The sequence below is a fragment of the Fulmarus glacialis genome, unplaced genomic scaffold, assembly GCF_000690835.1.
Source record: "Fulmarus glacialis isolate BGI_N327 unplaced genomic scaffold, ASM69083v1 scaffold4494, whole genome shotgun sequence".
Lineage (NCBI taxonomy): Eukaryota > Metazoa > Chordata > Aves > Procellariiformes > Procellariidae > Fulmarus > Fulmarus glacialis.
In genome coordinates this window covers 62660-70103 of record NW_009209794.1, presented here as the reverse complement: position 1 = coordinate 70103, position 7444 = coordinate 62660, and positions in this window count along the sequence as shown.

Sequence of the window (7444 nt, the reverse complement as noted above, 5' to 3'; positions counted from 1 at the left end):
GTACAGCTGTACGGGGGATACATTTGTTGAAGACCAAAAGGATGCTGAGGAAAAATAAGACTGTCCACAGGACATCACTTTGCTGTGAGAGAAGGGTACTGATGGCAGTAGAGGTTTCCACTTGTTTCAGAATGGATGTAAGCATATGTGGGACAATGTTGAGTGGGGATTTCTGCTTGTGCTTCCTCTGAGGAGGTGCTTGGGGAGTTCATTGGACGTGCAGCAGAGTCAGGCTTGGGTTTTCTTTTTTCCTTAGTAGAAAACTCCTTGTTCTGTATAATCGGCTTTAATTTTATGCTCTTCTGCAAATTGGAGAAGAAAATTCTCAGGAGCAGCAAGGCCTTGAAATAGATAAGGAGTGTTTTTTCAGAAGCTGAAACAAATTGTAATTGTTTAGGAAGTGATAGTACTGCTTATGTAAAATGGTGCCCTGTCAGCTTATTTTTACACACAGTGTTTTATGTTTAGCTGGACAGATGTTTGTTATGGTTTACTTTTTGCTGTTAACCAGATGCAAGATTGCTTATTTTCTTATGGGATTGTTTTGAAGAATGTCCCTTTTTAAAATGTTGTTAATGGGGAAGGAAATCTATCAACCTGATATAATAGGTATGTTAACCATTAGATAAGAGGAGGAAGAATATCTTATTTTATTTGAAAATACAATACAGTCAAGGCACAAGAATTTGGACAGAGAACAAAAGTAACAAACATAAAATGCACTGTAAATAAAAGACAAGGACCAGCAGCAGTGGGTGGAATTTGCCCCCTATTGAAGTCGGTGGGAGCTTTGCCATCGACTTCAGTGGGACAGGATTTCACCCGAGGATGTGGCCCCTGCCCCAGGGTCCACCCTGCTAGGTTATCTAGGTGCATCATTGCTTCCCGCCACTCTCAAAGCCCTCGGCTCCTGCTGCAACGTGAAGGTGCCCAGAGCCTTGGGGTGAAGCCATTTCCTACCCAGGGTCTGAGCAGCCAGGGCTTGCAGCTTGGTGTTTCTCATCGGAGAAACCGGATCTAAAGCAGGGGTGAGAGCTAGGTGCGTGCAGAAGAAAGCTAATCTACGTTCATTCAGATCAAGTTTCCTCAACTTGAAGATGGTTATGTACCATCTGGTAGCATTTCTGGAATAAATTATATTGGTTTATGTGATTAGGCCTGCGGTATGCCACAGGAGTACTGACCGTGCATTCAAAAAAAGGCCCATCGTTTCAAGTATGGTTGGGAGTGGGAGTGAGAGGAACCAGCCCAGAACACATTTCCTCACTTCAAAGGCAAGAACGGCTGTTTCAGAAAGCGAGATCACAGCCGGATCCAACTTCTAAGGAGGGAAAAATCATAATCTCCACCAAAATCACCCTTTGATACAATTGCGAAGATAACAAATGATATCAGCGCAAAGGTTTTGGGCAGAGGTGTAATGGCCCCTGTACTGCATCCTGCTAAACCAGAAGATTGTTCTTCTAAAAAAAAAATCCCACTTGTCTTTATTGACGGTCTCTTTGCCAAGCTACAGTGAACATAATTGAAAGTGAAAGGTTGATTTGGTACATGTTTTTGTTGCTTTTGAAACAGCAGGTAAGAGACGCTTAGGATGGTGATCAGTCGTCTGTGAGATGAAGGACAGCGCTGTGTGCGAGGGATGCAGAACACGGCTGCAGTGCGGGTACCGTGCCCTGCACCCAGCTCCCTGTCTGTTATCTGCAGGCTGTAGGAGGTATTTTATTCACAAGAAAGACACTCAGACGTTTTGGGGCAGGATGAAGTTGATATCTTGATCTTGAGATCAGCCAGAATAGCACAGTCTCCTGGCATTAAGCCAATTGCAGGATGTTGGCCTTAATTTCTAGGTCTGTCATAATTAAATAGCCCTTCTAAACAAATTATCCACAAAAAGCAGTTCTGCTTTATTCTTGATAGCGTAGTACAGCTGTGAACACCTGTAGGTATGCCTGAGAGAGCTTCAGCCTGAAATCATTTTGAAATATGTTTATTGTGGGATACTCTTGTGTTATATATAAGCTTGAAATAATTCACTAGATTTATTTTGTTTTTAATGAATAAATCCTACGTTCCCCCACCGCCAAAAACCTTGCCCAGCTGATGCAGCGAGGGGCTGTTTCTCTCCTGGGTACATTGCCCCTCCCCAGCCCCGTTCTTGCCCAAGAAGTGATTTGTCGTGACATGTGTGGCAAGGGAGGGCATCGGGTATCAGATCTGCCTTCATTTTCGGTGCAGAGATAAAACTCCCATTGGTTTGGGAATACCGAGTCATGTTTGTTTTGCAAGATACTGGGTTTAGTTAAATTTAAGTTAAATGGCCAGGTAGGAAATAAAAGGTCTAGTGTTACTGTTAGGCAGTACATTTTTGAAGCAGAGGCCTTGAGCCAAATCCTGGAAGAAACTTAGCATCCGCAGCTCCTTGGGTGTCAGTGGTCGTCGAAGGAGGAGGTAGAGTGGCTCTCACCTGTGGGGAACCTGGAGGCATGTCTTAAACAAAGATAATATCAGCACAGCCTGACCTCTGCCTTTTGCTTTTGTTCACCACAGAGCACGTTCTCCTTGGAGCTTTGTGCGGTGTATGGGGACAGTAGATTACTTACACACTGCAAGCAAGCATTAGTGCCACCTAGCTCTTAGGGTTAGCCCCATTCCTGTCGTGTGGGCGTTGTAGAAACCCACGTGTTGATGAGTGAGTGCACATCACAAACCTTTTCCTTCTGCACAATACGTGTGATCCAATCCTGCAAGATACCCTCCTCCCTCACCTTGATTTTCCATGTAGGAAATGTTCAGCACTTTGCAGGATGAAACCCAGTATGCTCAGCAAGGTTGATGTCAACTTGGAGGTGCAAACCCTGAGGAACACAAAACAATGCATAAGTCACTGAGGTTTGGGGAGGCCTGGCCCTGTAGCCTCACCCAGGGTGAAATATCTTGGGAAGATCTCCTCTGAGCTTCTCCAGTATTCCCCTATGGTTGGACCAGCTCAGCCTCAGAGGTCCATCCAGGCCTGCCCAGGGGCTCTGTGCAAAGGGCAGGTGAGCCCTGTCCAGCTGCACTGCACCTCTGCAGACCTCCCTGGCTCATCACTCGGCTTCTTGCTGAGCAGGGCCGTCTTTCCACCTCCTTTCCATTTTCTGTCTTTATTAATAGCCTCAGCTGGGACTCTCCCATATTCTTCCGAGTTGTGTCTAACAACTCTGTTCAGGTCATTGAATGTCTAAACCTTGCCATAAATATTGACTCAGCAAGAATTGTTTTTCACCAATCCTTTGGCATTTCTTGATGTTTCTGTGCTGCAGAATAAACCCGTGTTTGTCTCAGAGTTTGGTTCTGAGTCAAACTGGTCTTGCCTTTCAGACTAACTTTGGAAAATAAATCCATTAACACATCTCCTATGGGTATCCTGCTCATAGTAGGCTGCAGTTTATGGCAGGGATTTCTTTGTTTTGTTTTGGAGGGCTTTTTTTGTATCTTCTGTAGCGATTTTTCTTGGTGCACAGCACTAGGATCCTCCCTGTTTTCCTGGAGCTGCAGCAGCACCACCACCACTGCTGGGCAGGGTGGATGAGTTAGACCCATCGCTGTGGTCTTTGTACGATGCAGGCATTGACAGGATCTCTGCATCACTCTGGTGGGAGTTAAGCAAAGCCTAGGACTTTGTGTTGTGCTAGAAAGCAACGGAATTCGTAGGGGATGCTCCAGTGCAGCGCTCTTGTTGTCATCTTACCCCAGTTCAAAGTTCAGGACTGCCCTGTCCCTGCTTTTGGGGAGGTGGGCAGGTGTCCAGCTGAAAGCAATCCTGGCTGACATGGATTTGGGTAAAGTTCAAGGGGGAAGGAGACTGCATGAGTGAATTGATGTATGAACACACTTAGGTAAACAGGTCTGTCTTCCTTCTGAAGGGAGAAAATAGTTTTCCCTCTCTGTGTGTGTTGGGAATTCCCATGGTTCACCAAATGAGATTTTTCTAAGATTGGCCTGACACCTTTCTCCATTAGTCTGAATCTGTGTCTCTTGGGAGCGTATTTGAGAGCTGTTGGTGGAGGAGACAATTCCTGACACGGTGGAACTTGTAAATCCTCAGCCTTGTTCCTGCAGTTGTAATTACTTTCTCATAGTAGGGGAATTAGTGTAAGGCCAAGAGAAAGGGATTTAAGCCAGGGTTTATGACTGGTATCTTGGAAAAATGAAGAGAATTTTTGATTTTGTAGTTGATGCTGTGGCAACAAAACTGAAGCATTGGATTTAATAGCTGACTCATTTAATTAAGTTTCTTAGTATCTATCTTCCCACCTTTTACACTGGGTTTTAGCCAGAGCTGGTGAAGTACCAATCTCACTTGACTATACTGTAAATTGCATTTAGGAATATTTTTGCCTACACATTGTTCTCAACATACTGTTGACGTTAGTGTGCAATGTATACTGCTGTCCCATTATTGGTATAAAAGGTACTATTCATTGGAAAGTTAATGCCTCAGTCCAGCATTGCATCTAAATAAAAGAACCTTTCTCCTTTTCCATAATTATGAAGAAATATTTGAAAGCCCTGCTTTCGAAGCTGGGCTTATTGGTGCAGTGTGGATATCAGGCTGGTGCTTTTTGAGGCTACAGGATGCAGTCTGAGATGGAAGATGCCCTTCATCCTTGTAGGCTGTGTCCAGGCAGCCTGTAGATTTGCAGAGGAAAACAGTTGCTGCTGAGAATCTGATGTCTGCACGACACATCTTACAGGGGAGGTTATCCTGGAGTAGCTGTTCCTGTGGGCTGAGCACCCATCAGGCGTTGGGGTGCGTTACATGTGCCCCTGCAGCGTTCTCAGGTTTAGGTTCATCCCGGTAGTATCGGGTTTGTCCACTCCACGAGCTCTCTGCAGTGTGAACCAAAGTGTGGTAAATGGGGACAACTGGGACATTCACGTTTAAAGTACTCTTATGCTCAGAACAAAAATGCTAATGGGCATTAAATAGTTGAATGCAGGTCTTATGGTAGTGATTTTGTGCCTGGAGCCAAATTTGTTTGTAAAAGCATGGTAGGTTGTTGTCAGTGCCAGTTGTTGCTCTGGCTTAGGTCGCCTGTAGTCTTTGGTTGGAGTGTGGTTCTGTGGGGATGTTCAAAGCTTCTTGGTGCTTGTCGCAAGTGTTGGACTTCCTTCACTGAAGGCCCATTCAAGGTGAAGAACATGCCTTGTTATAGCTCCCCCAACACTGCTTTATTTTAGTACGTGTTTTTCTGTGTATATGAGTTAGGAGTAATCCAGTAGGTCTTACGGAAACATCCTGGCTGTGGAAAGCATCATATTATCCAACTGCCAAATTCTAATGAGGACAGATGGTGCTGGCATGAAGGTGGGATGGCAGAGTCTGGGTTGAGGAAAATGGCTACAGCCAGCGGGAGCCAGTGGGAGGGTCAGGCACAGGTAATCAGAAAGAACCAGGGCATGAAAACGGCGGTGAACTAGCAAAGTGAAACCTCTGTCAAAGTAGGAGGTGGTGCCCCATTGACTGGAGAAGAGCGAAGAGGTAAGTGAGTTTACCTATGAGAGACTGGCAGATTCACCTGACAGTTTTGTTTGATAAGAGGCACAGGGAAGGTGGGGGACTATTATTTTTTTTTTTTTGCTTTTAAGGTTAAAGGGAAGAATGGTAGCTCGCCTTTATCTTGACTTGAGTAAAGCTTTTGACGGGGTGCCACACAGGAAGTTATTTAAGAAGATGAGGACTAATAGGAAACTGGCTCGGTACAAAAGAGACTCCAGGGAGCGGAAAACAGACACTGGTAGAGGAGATATCCACTGGAGTTCTTAGTGATTGCTCTTGGGATGCTCTTGTTGCTTCTTCTGATGGTTCCTCTTGGTGCGACAAGTAGAAGGGTGCTAATGGGATGTACTCCTGCTCAGAGGGTCGTTCAGAGGTGAGTAGTTGCAGGCAGGGCAAGGGACTGCCCGTGTCTTTCGGGCTTGGATCTCTTGCCTTTGCCAAATGAAGGCTGAGAGGTTATGACTGATCTCTAAAGGTACACTGGGGTAACCATCCGAGTGGGGAAATGCTGTTCTTGGTGCGAGAGCATGTGAATAAACGCTGCCTACTAAAGCATTTTGGCTGGAGAGTAGAGGAGTGTTGGTGGAGCTTTCCAACAGTGAATTAAGGCACCTAGAAATTTTTAAGGGAAGGCCTGGTGTTATGCCATGGTTGCCTGTGACAACTGGGGCTAGACTTGGCAGTGTAAAAAGCAAGAAATTCCTTCTAATGCTGTGCTTGTGGATTCAGGTAATGCTGTGAGGAGGAGCTCTCTAACCACTTTCTAAAGGCTAGGACAATTTTGAAGCAACATACTTAATTTTTTTCAGAAAGAGTAAGACAAAACTTCCATTCCTGGCCTGTGTCCAAGGACATAAATCTTGAAGGGACAGACTCCGTAACGGCACTGGTTCCACAGATGTCCTGAGGAGCTGACCCCACTGCTGGCCATGCTGGTTTGACCAATTGTAGCTTTTAATGAGTGCTGTTACTGTCTGTGTTAGGTGGACGCCTATGCAGATGGTCGAATTTGTAGGCTTGATGAGTTGCATAGCAAAATCTTCCCATGGTGTAGCACTGCAAGATGTGTCTTGCATGGGAAGAGAAACTCCAGAAGGATTTCCTGAGGGATCACTCCACAGAGAGGGGTTTGCTTTACCCTGCTGCTAATCCCATCATAAAGTCCCAAGCAGGGGAGCTGCGCCGGAGCTGCTCACACGCTGAAGCCGCTGCACGCCGCTGTTTGGCCATGCCAGCAGGTCCATACACAGTTGGAACCATGGCTGGAAACCCTGCCCCACGGTTTCATTAAACACCCCCGTCCTGCAGTGCTTCTGTCCTGGCTGGGACAGGGAAATTCAGGGAGCCCCACTGTGCTCTCACTTCAGTCGTTGCAAGCGCAAAATAGCTTGAGCCTTTGCCTCAGCATAACCAAGTTAAACTTGATTCTGCATGTCTTTTTTCCTAAATTATATCTGTTTCAGCCTGCACAGTTGTAGGCAACAGCAGCCTGTGCTGCTGCCTGTGGCTGGAGCTGGAGCTTGGAGAGGGGCAATGTCCCAGTGGGTCTGTTTGACTGCAAAGGGTGTCACCGACTGCAGCACGTGGTCGTGTTGTGCCCTAGGGAGAGTAGCACGTGTGGCGCCTTATTCTGGGATGTAATGCTCACTTCTTAGTTCACCCTGAGACTTAAAAGATATATATAGGTACGTGTATACATATATATTAAAAAAAAAAAAAAAAAATCTGGTTTTTTTTTTCATTCCCAGCCCAGGAAAACCACTCTGAAATCTGAAAGACAGGCTTTGCGTTTTCGGCTTGTCCACTTGTCTGTGGACAGGGTGGCTGTGGAGCGGGGTGGGAGCTGGGGTGGGGTGCCGCGTCTCTCCCGGGGTCACACAGGTTTTGCAGCCTGAGTGG